Here is a 15,450-nt window from a genome sequence, read left to right as displayed (position 1 = left end):
CAAAATGAACAGGGGGGTATTCCAGAAAGCAGGTTATGTGACATACCCGGGTAAGTTTAAGGGTAAGTTAGTGGATAACCTCAACTTTCGGTTCCAAAAACGGAGGTTAACTTTCTGGGTATGTACGTAACCATAGCAGCTTACTCTCTGAAGATAACCTGCTACTGAGCAGGTTATGTTCCAGGGTAAGTTTGTTGCAGAAGGTTACTGAGCATGGCGTGCCCTTTTGATGACGATCCTGTGAACGTGGAGGCATAAATTATACAAGGTTTTTTTCGCCGGGAGAGAGTTATAAGACCGCGTATTGATATGTCTTGTCATTTCCTAATGATTATTTGAAAAAGCGTTATCAGTTTTCAAAAGAATCGTTCATTTACTTAACATCTCTTGAAACCGCATATTGCAAATGTCACAAACCCAAACCGCGGGTCTGCGCTTAGCACAGAAAACATTCTGTGCATAGCACTTCGGTTTTTTGCGTCAGGGCATTTTTTGTACAATATGGGCGACGCAGAGCATATAGGAAAGGCAACTGTGTGTAGAGCCGTTCGCACAGTATGTCTGGTACTTAACGCTTCTTACACACGTTTATACAGTTCCCTGTCCATAAAGCTCTGCGTGTTATTAAAGAGGAATTCCACAGAGTGGTAAGTTTGTCCTTTGTAGTAAAATCTATGATGCATATTTAATATATAGTCATACTATTTATATCTATAGCCTACATGTATTCATCCTGCACACACACACACTTGATACTTCCCTATATGACTTTGTATTTCAGGGTTTCCAAATGTAATTTGGAATACATGTAATACATGTATAGTGACAATAAAAGGCATTCATTCATAATTGGGTGCATTGATGGCACCTATTAAAGCTCCTTCAATAAATGAGGGAGACTATGTTAATAGATAGATAGATGTCTTTATTGTCACTATACAAGTACAGCGAGATAGCGGAGGAAATCTATTCATAGTATCAATGTGCAGGTAACTTGATTTTGTATCCTTAATTTTTTGCCTTGTTAAAATCATCAAACTCATTACTTTTTTCCACTAACTATAGGTAATCATTACAGGACAGTACAATGCTGGTTACCACTGGTTGCCCTCAGATGGGGTGAGGGGAGGTGGGCTCCCGCCAGTTAGACGGGCTTCAGCCTTTTTTCTATTAGCTACATGACAGAAAGAATATACTAAATCGTGTTTAATAAATAGTTAAGTGATCGTGTAATCAATTACCTTTTTGCAGAATGTTTTTGTGTTTCATTTTGACTTGGCTCAAAGTTCTTCTGTCTCCAGAAGGATTACACCTTATTAAATAAGAAACCATATATTCCTAGTCGATACACATTGTTATTTTAACCTAAAGAAATGAATGGCAGGAAAAGTAAATGCTTTCATAGTGATTTAACAGTAGAAAGGATGCGGAAGGGTTATGTGTTTAATTATTTTGCATTATAATAAAAGGGGAGGCGATGTCAAATTTGCAATTTAATACACACGCATTTACTCTGTCCTTTATTTTTTGCCAAGCCAACTCTTTCTTTAGCCGATGCAGCCGTATTGCTTTTTTCATTATTATTGGCTTGAATTCCTCGTATGCGTGCATTAAAACTTCCAACTCCGCCTCTGTGAAGCATGCCGCTCTCTTTTTTTCACTTTGATTTTCCATTCTGACTCGTGAAATCGGCGATCAATTGAAAACGTCTTTATGTATGCACGGTGCACGCGCATTAACTCTAGGTAAGCAATAGGAGGTTGATTGAACTTACTCTTCTCAGGTGTTTTGGAACCGACATACTCATGGTATGCGGGTTTGGGGTATATCAACCCAGAGGTTAAGATTTACCAAATGGTAAGTTAACCAAGCTTTCTGGAATACCCCCCAGAACACGGAACAAAACAGACGTAGGCAAAACAGCAGCGACAGTGCAGGCCCAAACTTTTACATTGCCTGCAACAACAAACAACAATTACTGCAAAAAGAAAACCATCTAAAAAAAAAAAAAAACCTACTTGGAGACGTACACCGGAACAGATGACAAATTGAGACCATAATCCTGACAACCTTAAGTAAAATAAAAACACCTCAATTGGACACCAACAAGTACCTATAAGCCCCGCCACCAAACTAACTCACAATCATACCTGGAGCTGCAACGCAATTGCACCCACAAAGCGCACTTGTTCTCGCTTCCCGATACTGCAATATAAAATGACTGTTAGTCATTAAAACCCAGCAGAGTATTAGCGCTAATAAAACAGCCACCTACCGCCAAGACACACAATAAAGGTAACACACAGCCAGCGTGCCACCAAGCCACTGCAGTCCGGGAGGGGGTTACCGGATCAGGAAATGCCAATGACGGCACCGCACCATAGGTGTGCTATCCACTTGCCTTTTTATAACGGCAAGGTATGTAAAATACACGCCCCTACCGGAAATAATCAATTCTACCACAAAAGTCCACCCTGCTACACGTGTAATAATAAACATATAACTGCAAAGTTTAACTGTCCCATTTAGGCAGGTATCCCTATTTCACAATAATCGCCCAATTTATCTTCACAATATGCACGCAACGAGCTGTTAGTTTTTTTGTTTTGTTTTTTTTTTAAGTTTAATTATTCAGACCAGAGCATGGGAGCGGAGTGGAGCGCAGAGAACTTCCGCGCGAGCGCTCCTCGCTCGCGAGGCTATTAGCTCCGCCCGCTCCTCCGCTCTAATTCGCACTAAGCCGTTCCGCCCAACATCGCTCCTCGCTCCACTAAAATTTCCTCCCGCTCCAGTCAAATCGCTCCACGCTCGCTCCAATTTAAAAGAGGGACACATAATCTGTATGCCTAACAAATGTCACCTTAAACCGAAATATGAGCAACGGCAGCATTGCCACTCAGAACAGAAAATATTTATTTTTAAACAACATAGGCCTATAGGCAACAACGGACAGGTTTGGAAATGGCATTCCACACAAAAATGGATTCCTTTTAAAAATAAAGGAATCAGTGGGCTTAATAGGCTAAAGAATATACAGGCTAAGCATCTGTCATGACCTGCGCCTCCAGTCCTCGTGTGTGCCACGCCCTCCTCGTTAACCCCGTGTCAATTCCCATCTTATCAGCTGTCTTGCGTTTATTCTGAGGAAAATCTGCACATTGGATATGTCAAATTGAGCAGTTTGAAGTGTCCAGTGGCCCGTCGGTAAATTAAGACGGAGGAGAGGTTGCACACACTGTGTTTATACACTCACCTAAAGGATTATTAGGAACACCATACTAATACAGTGTTTGACCCCCTTTCGCCTTCAGAACTGCCTTAATTCTACGTGGCATTGATTCAACAAGGTGCTGAAAGCATTCTTTAGAAATGTTGGCCCATATTGATAGGATAGCATCTTGCAGTTGATGGAGATTTGTGGGATGCACATCCAGGGTACGAAGCTCCCGTTCCACCACATCCCAAAGATGCTCTATTGGGTTGAGATCTGGTGACTGTGGGGGCCATTTTAGTACAGTGAACTCATTGTCATGTTCAAGAAACTAATTTGAAATGATTCGAGCTTTGTGACATGGTGCATTATCCTGCTGGAAGTAGCCATCAGAGGATGGGTATATGGTGGTCATAAAGGGACGGACATGGTCAGAAACAATGCTCAGGTAGGCCGTGGCATTTAAACGATGCCCAATTGGCACTAAGGGGCCTAAAGTGTGCCAAGAAAATATCCCCCCCGCGATTACACCACCACCACCAGCCTGCACAGTGGTAACAAGGCATGATGGATCCATGTTCTCATTCTGTTTACGCCAAATTCTGACTCTACCATTTGAATGTCTCAACAGAAATCGAGACTCATCAGACCAGGCAACATTTTTCCAGTCTTCAACTGTCCAATTTTGGTGAGCTCGTGCAAATTGTAGCCTCTTTTTCCTATTTGTAGTGGAGATGAGTGGTACCCGGTGGGGTCTTCTGCTGTTGTAGCCCATCCGCCTCAAGGTTGTGCGTGTTGTGGCTTCACAAATGCTTTGCTGCATACCTCGGTTGTAACGAGTGGTTATTTCAGTCAAAGTTGCTCTTCTATCAGCTTGAATCAGTCGGCCCATTCTCCTCTGACCTCTAGCATCAACAAGGCATTTTCGCCCACAGGACTGCCGCATACTGGATGTTGTTCCCTTTTGCACACCATTCTTTGTAAACCCTAGAAATGGTTGTGCGTGAAAATCCCAGTAACTGAGCAGATTGTGAAATACTCAGACCGGCCCATCTGGCACCAACAACCATGCCACGCTCAAAATTGCTTAAATCACCTTTCTTTCCCATTCTGACATTCAGTTTGGAGTTCAGGAGATTGTCTTGACCAGGACCACACCCCTAAATGCATTGAAGCAACTGCCATGTGATTGGTTGATTAGATAATTGCATTAATGAGAAATTGAACAGGTGTTCCTAATAATCCTTTAGGTGAGTGTATATTGGGTATGTCTATGTATTGTGTATGCATTGTGTCTAGGGATTGTGTGCAGGCATCGTGTGTGAAGAAGTAGAACTTTAAGGAGCGGAGGGTACGGGACCCCCGCAGGGAAATCAGTATATACCACAACATGGGTTTCCCAACAGGATTCGGTCAGACAATGGGTCCCACTTTAAGAACGAGGACCTCCAGACGGTGGAGAAAGTGTTGGGATTGAGACATGCGTTCGGAAGTGTGTATCATCCGCAGTCCCAGGGAAAATTGGAGCGAATGAACCAAACAATAAAACAAAAATTGGCAAAAATCTGCGCGCAGACCAAAATTAATTGGGTTGACGCTTTACCACTGGCAATGATATCAGTGAGGTGTTCCATAAACAGGGGGACCGGTTTCACCCCCTTTGAGCTCCAGACAGGTAGGCAGTTCCCAGGACCCCAGAAAGGGTTAACCTAGACCCCCGACGAGAAGGGGGAGCAAAATCCTAGGGCATATTATGATTGTTTGCAAGGTCTCGTTGCAGATTTTTCTAAACAGATCCAGGAGGCAAGACCAGAGTGGGTCCTCCTGAAAGTCATGAAACGGAAGTGGTCAAAGCCCAGGTGGACTGGCCCCTTTCACGTCACTGAGAGGACGTCACATGCGATTCGTCTGAAAGGCAAAGGCGACACGTGGTTTCACTGGAGCCAGTGTGCGGCTGCGGAGGACCCAGGGAGAACCACAGCAGAGATCCAGGAGGCCCTGAGGGAAGGAACCCAGAGCGTCAGTTCGGCTGAACTAGACACAACTCAGGTCTCAACAGAAGGGGCACAATAATCCCCTGACCTGAACAACCAGAGCAGGGTAGTCCACCCCTGCTCCAACGACCAGAAAGAACAAAAGCACCTCATCCACCGCCAGACAACACTAGGACCAGGATGAAGATCAAGATAAAAAGGGGAATGTTGGGGGAAACAAGTGTGTTATGTGTGATGTTTAAAATGCTTAAAGTATTAATGATTAGTAGTTTGTGAGCCATGCCAGCCATGGACCCCGAAGGGGGGCCGCGCCTGTGGTGGGCTAGGAGTGGAATTTCCCTGAAGCTCAGGGTTTTTACCCTCCTTCCTAGGCTGGATGGACAGGATTATGTGTGGAACTCTTTGGAGACCTAAAGAGGGGAGTGTGCGCTATGTTCGGGGAGGTATGCTGTACTTGCATTCCTAATAACACAGCACCAGACGGCTCAGTGACCAGGGCACTCGAGGGTCTCCGGACCCTCTCCAAAACGATGCATGGGCACTCCGGGATCAATAACATCTGGGATGCTTGGCTGACCTCGGTGTTTGGACAGTGGAAAGGCTTAATGAGCTCGCTTTTATTATCCATTGCTACTTTTGCTGCAATTTTAGTTACTTGCGGGTGTTGTTATATTCCCTGCCTGCGCGCACTGTCAGTCGTCTCATTACTACCGTAATAGAGAAGCGGGATGACACCTATGCACAGATGATGCCTCTCCTGCCTGTCGGGCCGGAGATGGGCAAAGGTCCTCTGGACAGCTTTGAACTACACCTCCCCCGCCAATAGGGTGATCTCCTAGTGGAGATGAAAAGGGGGAATGCAAAATTTCATAAATAAGGCAAAATATTAATAATCAGCATGATCAAAAGGGGTAATTGTGGGATTCAATAGAATTATAAAGAACATACAATGAATAGAGGAAAAGGAGAATATAGCTTAAAGCAGGGCATGATGAAAGGGGGGGGGTTCATTCTAAAAAATGCAGTTAACTGAAACGAGAACTGACTGGCGCCAGCAGGGCAAGGTTACCTAATCGGGGCCGATAGGGGGAGCAGACAGAAAAACGTCAGCGGCCCTTACATATCTGTAGCCTTCCACAAGGACAAGTACTAACCAACTAACTAGAGCAAGTGTCGGAAGGTACCGAGAGAGGGGGGGAGATGCCCAAAGGGCTTTAAAAGGGATACAGCTGATACATATGGCAGAGCTTCCTCCTGTACATGCTGAATGTATGTAAGATGGCTGCTCCCGTATTGCAATCTGTCAGAGAATAAACTGGTGATTTGCAACTTCTCCCCGTGTCAGCTGTGAATCTCTTCTCATCCACGGACCCGGCGGAGACGGGGGTTAACGTGGCACACGGAAGGAGCGGACGATCGGGGTAGGACACATTGCTTGGATCAGGCCCGGATTGGCTAATCAGGAGGACCGGGAGAATTCCCAGTGGGCCGGTCCGTTTTTTGGCCGCAAGGGCCGGTGTCCATAGCTGCCTGCAGTCATAGCAGTCGCACTTTTTTATTTATTTATTTATTTGTTTGTTTGTTTGTTTATTTATTTATTTATTTATTTAACCATAGCCTCACTCTTTTTATTCATCATTTTACCGCAGTTCCACTCTTTTTATTTATTTTCTCGCAGCCCCATGAGCAGAATACAGCCTGCAGGTTAATGATGACATAATTATCATTCGACTTCCCCGACAGCGGCACTTTGCTCAACAGATCAAAATCAGTTGTTAAGAGATACACGAGAGATGAAAAATGGATAATAAAAAGCGAAAAGGTGGCGCTGAAAAGGCCAGAATTAAAAAAAAAAGAAAGCTCTAGAAACTGACGCGGCCAAATGTACTAAGCTGAGTACATTTTTCGTTAAAACCAGCGGCAGCGAGAGTACAACAACACATGAAGACGATGAAACGGCCAGTAAGTTAACGTTAAGCTAGTTAGGAGCAGTGCAAAACAACGATGTCTGCAAACCACCGTTCATGTTGATGTATCGAACTTTTTTTTGTACTGTAGCTCTTCAGCAGCAGCAGCCTCTAGTCCAGTTTGCTGCTAACAGTGAAGAGCCAGGCCCCGTAACGTTACCAAGCACAAGTCATGAGCCCAACACACTAGAATGGGTAGGTAGGATTGTCATTGAGTGAATATAAGAATTCGAATAATTAATATTAATATTAATGAATATTACACCTGCTCAATGAAAAATGCCCTGAGATAATTAATGACATCAGATGATCTACTACATTAATAAATCTGACTTAACTTCATCAGAAAGCTAAAAAGGAGAAATTTGTGGTGATAAATATATATAATATTTAAAAAATTTCATTTAGTGTCAGACGCAGAGCCAGGACCCAGTTGTATCATGCAAGAGACTCTCAATGTGGAAAACACAGGTAAGCTGTTGTACCACAGGTTAAAAAAAAGTCTTGCAGATAATAGTGCAATACTTGTTTTATTCTTTATTTGTGTTTAAGGACTGGATATCTGTGAACAATTTTGCACAGAATATATATTCAGATATTGCAGAAAAGGACATTGTGATGTTTTAAAGAATAGTGTTGGAGATTTACCCTTTAATGTTCTCATATTTATGAAAAATATTTGAAGTTATAAAGCAGCTGTTTCCTTGAAAAAGACATGATAGTGTCATTAGAAAGTTTAATACATTTTATTTTAATCTTTATTTTATACATATAGCTAAATATATATTTGTATTTATTTGATATTTTTTCATTTCATGGTTTGGATATTCATGAGCACTAATTCTTACAGAAAATAGATTTTGATACTGTTAAACATTGTGTTAACTTCACTGTGAAGCAACACTTAGGCTACTGTATTTGCACTGAATTGGAAATGACGTTATTTTAATATAGTCCAGTCGTGAACTAAAGTGGGCCGGTCTAAGGCTTGAAACTCCAGGGCTGAAAAGGAGTCCCACTCCGGCCCTGGTTTGGATACATTTATTTTCTTACTTTACAAATGACTGTTTTGATAAATGTGCTTAGATGTGTTTAGTACGGTATATGCTCGTTTTGTTTTATCCGGTAAATTTTGTGTTTAAATGCTAAAAAAAACATATTTAGGTGTAATTTTTTGGGGCCGGGAACCAATTAATTGGTTTTCCATTATTTCTTATGGGGAAAATTCGATCAGAACCCGAACTTTTTAGGATTCGATCCATAGTTCTGAACGGATTAATTTCGAGTTCGGCGGTACCACTGTATTTAGTCCGCGTTCAAGTCTGTTTCCCCAGGTCTGTCATTGACGTTTGTGGAAGTCTGTGCCCTGTATGTCCGTCTGCCCTCAATAAATCCCTTTACCTTGGATTTTTTGCTCCCGGACTCTGCTTCACTGCGCACTGCTCTTTCGCCCTTCTCCCGATTCACAACAGCATCCACGTTTTAAATTCCTCAATTTTTTTCTGTTGATGCTGCTGCTGCGTCTCTATAAAATAAAATTTCACTGACAGCGTTACGTGAAATTACAAAATCCTATTAGACCTACTTTGAATGATAAAACTAATTTATTTGATTACCAATATTTACTTTATAGGCTTTTATACTTTTATTTACTTTATAGACTTGATATGCTACAACCATATAAAACTTCCGAACTTCGGAACTGGCTTCCGCCTGTTCGCGTAGCACACTCATGTTTTTGAGAAAAGTGATTCCAAAGTGAATCTTTACTCACTGAAACAGTTTCATCACATTGTTGTTCTTGCTCTAAATTATTGTCATCTATACGTTTGATAGGAATAGTACACTTGTATGATCTATCAGTTTCCTTCGTGAAATACTTTTCGAATTCCATCTCGGCCAATTTGTGTAACAGTCTTGATAACTACAGATGAATTCTGGGTAGATTTGGGCACGCCTCAGAGTCCTAGTGTGAGCGGTGTCGGAGCGAAATTGGAGCGAGACAGAGAGACCGCTCCTATGGCAAGCCGTTTTAACATTTAATCGCTAGACTGGATATGTATTGCAGATATCCGTAATTCAATTCTTCGTAGTCAAAAAGAGCATTTCAGATATCCACAATGACATTCTTCCTATCCACAATTGCCATTTCAGATATCCATAATGTCATTCTTCCTAGGAGAAATTACGTCACTTTTGCCATTCATGTCTATTGGGCTTTCAATTTCAGATATCCACAATTACATTTCAGATATCCAGAATTAACACATTCTGGATATCCAAAATTGAATTCTTGAAGTCTTCCACCAGTATGTTTCCCTATTACCATTTCAGATATCTAGAATGGCGGTGCGACGTAAAAATATATAAAAATATAAGCCAGCTAAATTATTGATGCCATCCATACTGTTGCTATGACAATTCTCTATAAATTCCTTATTACAAATAAATTAATAACTACATAGCCTACGTTTTAATAGAAAGCTAATAACTTGCACGGTTTGAAAGACATCACCAGTTACAAGTCACCATCCCCCAGCACTGTGGAGAATCAACAACTGGCAGACGATCTGAACGAGTTCTATTGCAGGTTTGAGAGAACACCATTCTCACCTCCTGCATCCCCCCTCTCCCCAACTCCTGAGAGAACACCATTCACACCTCCTGCAACCCCCCTCTCCCCCACTCCTGCTGTATTGATCAGTGAAGACGAGGTGTGCCAGGTCTTCAAGAAGAACAAAAGAAGGAAGGCACCAGGCCCAGATGGTGTGCCTCCAGCCTGTCTGAAAACCTGTGCTGACCAGCTGGCCCCCATCTTCACTCAGATCTTCAACAGATCACTGGAGCTGTGTGAAGTCCCCTCTTGCTTCAAACGCTCCACCATCATTCCTGTCCCAAAGAAACCCAAAATTACTGGACTTAATGACTACAGACCTGTAGCTCTAACGTCTATGGTCATGAAATCATTTGAAAGACAACTAGCGCAAGTGGCGTGTTGAGAGGCTGTCAGCTGTTCGCATATATATCTATGAGAAAGGTCAACTGCTTCCAAAGGGGGGCAAGACAGAAATAGTTTGAGAACCTCTGAGTCAATATCTGTACGTAGGCCTGATTGTCTATTTAAAGCGAATGTCAAATGAAATCATTTGAAAGACTGGTGTTGGATTATCTGATGGACTTCACTGGACCCTTACTGGACCCCCTGCAGTTTGCTTATAGAGCAAACAGGTCTGTGGATGATGCAGTCAATATGGGACTACATTATGTACTGCAACATCTGGACAAACCAGGGACTTACGTGAGGATCCTGTTTGTGGACTTCAGCTCTGCCTTTAATACTATCATCCCATCACTCCTCCATCCCAAATTCACCCAGCTCTCTGTACCTAGCTCTGTCTGTCAGTGGATTACCAGCTTTCTGACAGATAGGCAACACCTAGTGAGAATGGGTAAAATCACATCCATCACCCGTATGAGCAACACTGGCGCCCCTCAAGGTTGTGTTCTCTCCCCACTGCTCTTCTCCCTGTACACCAACGACTGCACCTCTAAAGACCCCTCTGCCAAGCTTCTGAAATTTGCAGACGACACTACACTCATCGGCCTCATTCAGGACGGTGATGAGTCTGCTTATAGACAGGAGGCTAAAAAGCTGGCTGCCTGGTGCAGTCTTAACAACCTGGGGCTCAACACGCTCAAAACAGTGGAGATGATCGTGGACTTCAGGAGGAACGCCCCTGCTCTCCCCCCACTCACCATCATGGACAGCACTGTGGCTACAATAGAGTCATTCAGGTTCCTGGGGACCATCATCTCCCAGGACCTGAAGTGGGACACTCACATTGACTCCATTGTGAAAAAGGCCCAACAGAGGTTATACTTCCTTCGTCAGCTGAGGAAATTCAACCTGCCACAGGAGTTGCTGATACAGTTCTACACCGCAATCATTGAATCCGTCCTCTGCACTTCTATAACTGTCTGGTTTGGCTCAGCTACCAAATCTGACCTTAGAAGACTGCAGAGGGTAGTCAGGACTGCTGAGAGAATCATTGGAACATCCCTCCCCACTCTCCAAGATGTGTACTTATCCAGAGTGAGCAAAAGGGCTAAGAAAATTACCCTGGACCCCTCACACCCAGCACACTCCCTCTTTAATCTGCTGCCATCTGGTCGACGCTACAGAGCACTTAGCACCAAAACGACCAGACACAGGAACAGTTTCTTCCCCCAGGCAGTCCATGTCATGAACACTTAACAATGTCATGAACACTTAACAATACACGTGGTACACACAACGCTAAAATAAATAATTTATTTAACACACACACTTATTTATTTTTCATATTTGCACATATCAACATACCTATACAAACGCATCATACCTGGTCATACTGGAATGTCTTTTGCTATTTTGCATGCTATTTTGTATATCTGTATATAACTCTTTTTATTACCTGTGTCTTGTCTTGTCACTGTCATTCTGTTGCACTGTAGAGTTCTGTCACTATAACAAATTCCTCGTATGTGTTAACATACCTGGCAATAAAGCTTATTCTTATTCTGTAAAATATAAAACGTTCTTTGTTTTGTTGCTGAATATATAGATTTTGCTGTTAATGCAGCAGAACAGAAAGTGATCAGCATGATAGGTTTAGCTCATCTGCACTGTTCAGCACAAATACAGACTCCAGTGCAATTAAATCAATATTAGCGGGGTTTACTAGATTTGCTCCAGTTTCATTTTTGATTTGGTCATCCAGAGGGTCTGCTGACAGACAGACAGCTAGCGCAAGTGGCGTGTTGAGAGGCTGTCAGCTGTTCGCAGTTAGTGCATGGGACGGTCATTCATTCACAAAATGCATAATTTTGACCAGAGCATGTAAGTGGAACTCATCGCTCACGGACCTGGGGTGCGTTTCTCGAAACCATCGTTGCTACCTACGTTAGCAACTTGCGTGGTTCAAACTATGTAAGTACGACGCAGGTGTTTCTCGAAACCATAGTTCAAACTACATAGGTAACGATACTGCGGACTTACGTGGTACGATGCATCGTTAAACGACGCAGGTGTTTCTCGAAACCATAGTTCGAACGAACGTTCGCAAACACTCGTTAAGTTGTGTAGTTCGAAGCGTAGTTATATGTAAATTCGTAAGCGATGGTGGAAAATGCAGTTTAATAAGGGTATAGTCACCGTGTAAGTAAGAAATTTAATAATCTTTAATACCTAATAAGAAATAATTTAGCTCTACGATCACATATAATGTGAAGGTGTCTGAAAATGTAGTTTGAAACGTAATTGTTGTGTGGGTCTCTGGTCATAAGTACGGTAACTGTCTGTAGTGAGCAATAGGGACAAATCTCAGACTGCAAAGTATTAATTAGCACAGGGGTGGCTAATTTTATCCAGAAAGAGCATGCAGCTTTTCACTGCAACTCCGTGCTTAGAGCAAAACGTAGAGGACCGATCGACTGAAGAGGTCGCACAACTGGGTTTGAGCAACTGATCCAACGGTTATCCCAAAAAAAAACATGCCAACACACCGGCCCTTTCCATAATGGAACAGTAGAATGACACTACAGTGGTCAGATACGAATCCATGCCTTTGTACTCGGGAAAGGTCGTCTGTAATGTTTGGTTATTACACACACCTGTGTATTCCAGTCAGCCAGTATAACAATATTCTGTAAGCGACAACGTCGGAATAAAAGTTATTCTGTTTATCACTCCAAGGAGCGTCGCATTATTTTTCCGCGATTGCTAATTTTCATTTTATTGGCGTTGTGTGACTGACAGAAATTGATGTCACAAATAAATATATATGTGTGTGTGTGCGATTATTATATATTTTACACAGTTCGCGAGTGTTTGTACGCGACCGGCTGTGAAAGTGCGTTGTTATTTGTCGCGCATTTGTCCAGCTCCCCCCAGTGGCCCCACTCACAGCCACTTCGCTCATTATCGCCCCCCTCTCGGGTCAATTTTAATCCCGCTCCAAGGAAATCGCTCACCGCTGTCTCCAAGAATGAAAGTTTTAGCCTTAACTTTAGCCTGGCATCAAAATAAATGAGCAGTCAAATCCACATTCAAGTAGAAATTGTTTATTTCTGGGTCAGTCATGCTTCAGACACAGGGTGTGAGCTGGTCTGGTACAGCTCCGGTATACGAAAGTGGAGCGAGGTGACGCTAATTGTGGATAGTCAATGGACCCATTTTATGTTAAAACGGCGTCCTATCTACTCGTCAACAGATATCCACAATACAATTGTAGATATCTGCAATTGCATTGTTCCTAGGCGTAATTTTAATTGTAGATATCTGAAATACTAGTCATAGTCATAATATGAATTGTGGACATCTGTAATGACATTTTTACTATTCACAATATATTTCGGATATTCGAAATGACATTATGAATATCTAAAATGGTGGTATCCTTTCGGATATCTGAAATTAATATTATGACTAGTAACAATTGGATTGTAGATATCTGAAATGGGAGTTTTTCCTAGTAAGAATTCAATTTCGGATATCCAGAATGTTAATTCTAGATATCTGAAATGTAATTGTGGATATCTGAAATTGAAAGCCCAATAGACATGAATGGCAAAAGTGACGTAATTTCTCCTAGGAAGAATGACGTTGTGGATATCTGAAATGACAATTGTGGATAGGAAGAATGTCATTGTGGATATCTGAAATGCTCTTTTTGACTAGGAAGAATTGAATTACGGATATCTGCAATACCATATCCACTCTAGCGATTACATGTCAAAACGGCCACTTGTACTTTGTAAAGATTTAAAAATATCTTAAATAGAATTGTGACTAGGAGAAATAAAGTTTTAGATATCTTGAAATACATTTTCTACTAGTAAGAATGCAATTGTGGATATCTGTAATTGCCATTGTGACTAGTACGAATATAATTTTGACTAGGAGAAATGATATTATGTATATCTAAAATGTAATTACGGATAGGGGGTGCGTTTCTCGAACAACGACGAAAGTTAGCATTAACGATGCATCGTACTATGGTAGTTCAAACTAACCAACATCCGACCAACGACTGTTTCTCGAAACCGTCGTACCACAGTTGTCCGAACCACGTTAGTTACTTAGTTAGTTAGGACTTATGTAGTTGGAACTACAGTGGTTCCAGCGCTGATTGGTCAGACTCACGGCTAACCTACCGTAGTTTAAACCACAATGGTTCCAGCGCTGATTGGTCAGACTCACGGCAAGTCGTGCGCAACAACTAACAACGCACTTTCACAGCCGGTCGCTTACAAACACTCGCGAACTGTGTAAAATATATAATAATCACACACACACACACACACATGTATATTTATTTGTGACATCAATTTCTGTCAGTCACATAACGCCAATAAAATGAAAATTAGCAATCGCGGAAAAATAATGCGACGCTCCTTGGAGTGATAAACAGAATAACTTTTATTCCGACGTTGTCGCTTACAGAATATTGTTATACTGGCTGACTGGAATACACAGGTGTGTGTAATAACCAAACATTACAGACGTAATTTCCCGAGAACAAAGGCATGGATTCGTATCTGGCTGCTGTAGTGTCATTCTGCTCTTCCATAATGGCAATGACAGCTGTCAGTGAATAAGGAGTACTCTTTTCTAAGGCGACTGTTGTCCCTCTAAAGTTATGTGTGTAATGAAGAAACTGCACAACACCCAATGGTCTGCATAGGGCTACAAATACACACATGTATACACGTACAAGGGATAATGAAAGTTGTCCTTCATCATACTTTGTGGTTGTCTGTGACCTCCAGAGGAATACTTAAGTAAATTAGGAAATTGGGCACAGGTGGGAAATTATGTGCTCTACACTACTTAAAGCCAGTGGGAAGAGGTCCTATATCCCAATGTTAGTATGGCACGAAAGCCACAATTTACAGCTGCAGAGCTGTGTGTCTTAGTAGATGAGGTGGAGAGGGCCATAGGGGTGTGGAAGCAGCGTTTCCGGTGTCTAAGCAAATCTGCTGGTGGCCTGCAACTACACCCCTCGAAATGCTGTGCTGTGGTGGTGGTGACTGCACTGCTGCACAACATAGCTGTCACAGCAAACATACAGCTGCCTGACGATGAGGAGGTATTGCCAGAGGCAGCTGATGAAGGCCATGTCGAGGGTGATGGACTGCATCCTGCAGGCCTACAAGTACGACAGCAGCTGATCCAAAATATGTTTGGCCCCTAATGCCCCCCACCCCACCCTGCCCTACCCTTCTCTCCCACTGGCCC

At 42.5% G+C, this 15,450-nt stretch overlaps 1 long non-coding RNA gene across 1 annotated transcript in view; it reads right to left on the bottom strand.

The window, feature by feature from the left end:
* The window catches only part of LOC140592632 (uncharacterized), a 44,713-nt gene extending 41,917 nt beyond the window's left edge, over positions 1-2,796 (bottom strand). The window contains exon 1 of the long non-coding RNA XR_011992997.1: positions 2,276-2,796. This is a non-coding gene — a long non-coding RNA (uncharacterized lncRNA). The remainder of the gene's footprint in view (positions 1-2,275) is intronic.
* Positions 2,797-15,450: the final 12,654 nt, after the last annotated feature.

The sequence above is a fragment of the Paramormyrops kingsleyae genome, chromosome 9, assembly GCF_048594095.1.
Source record: "Paramormyrops kingsleyae isolate MSU_618 chromosome 9, PKINGS_0.4, whole genome shotgun sequence".
In the NCBI taxonomy this organism is placed as follows: domain Eukaryota; kingdom Metazoa; phylum Chordata; class Actinopteri; order Osteoglossiformes; family Mormyridae; genus Paramormyrops; species Paramormyrops kingsleyae.
This window is presented reverse-complemented; position numbering and strand designations above follow the sequence as displayed.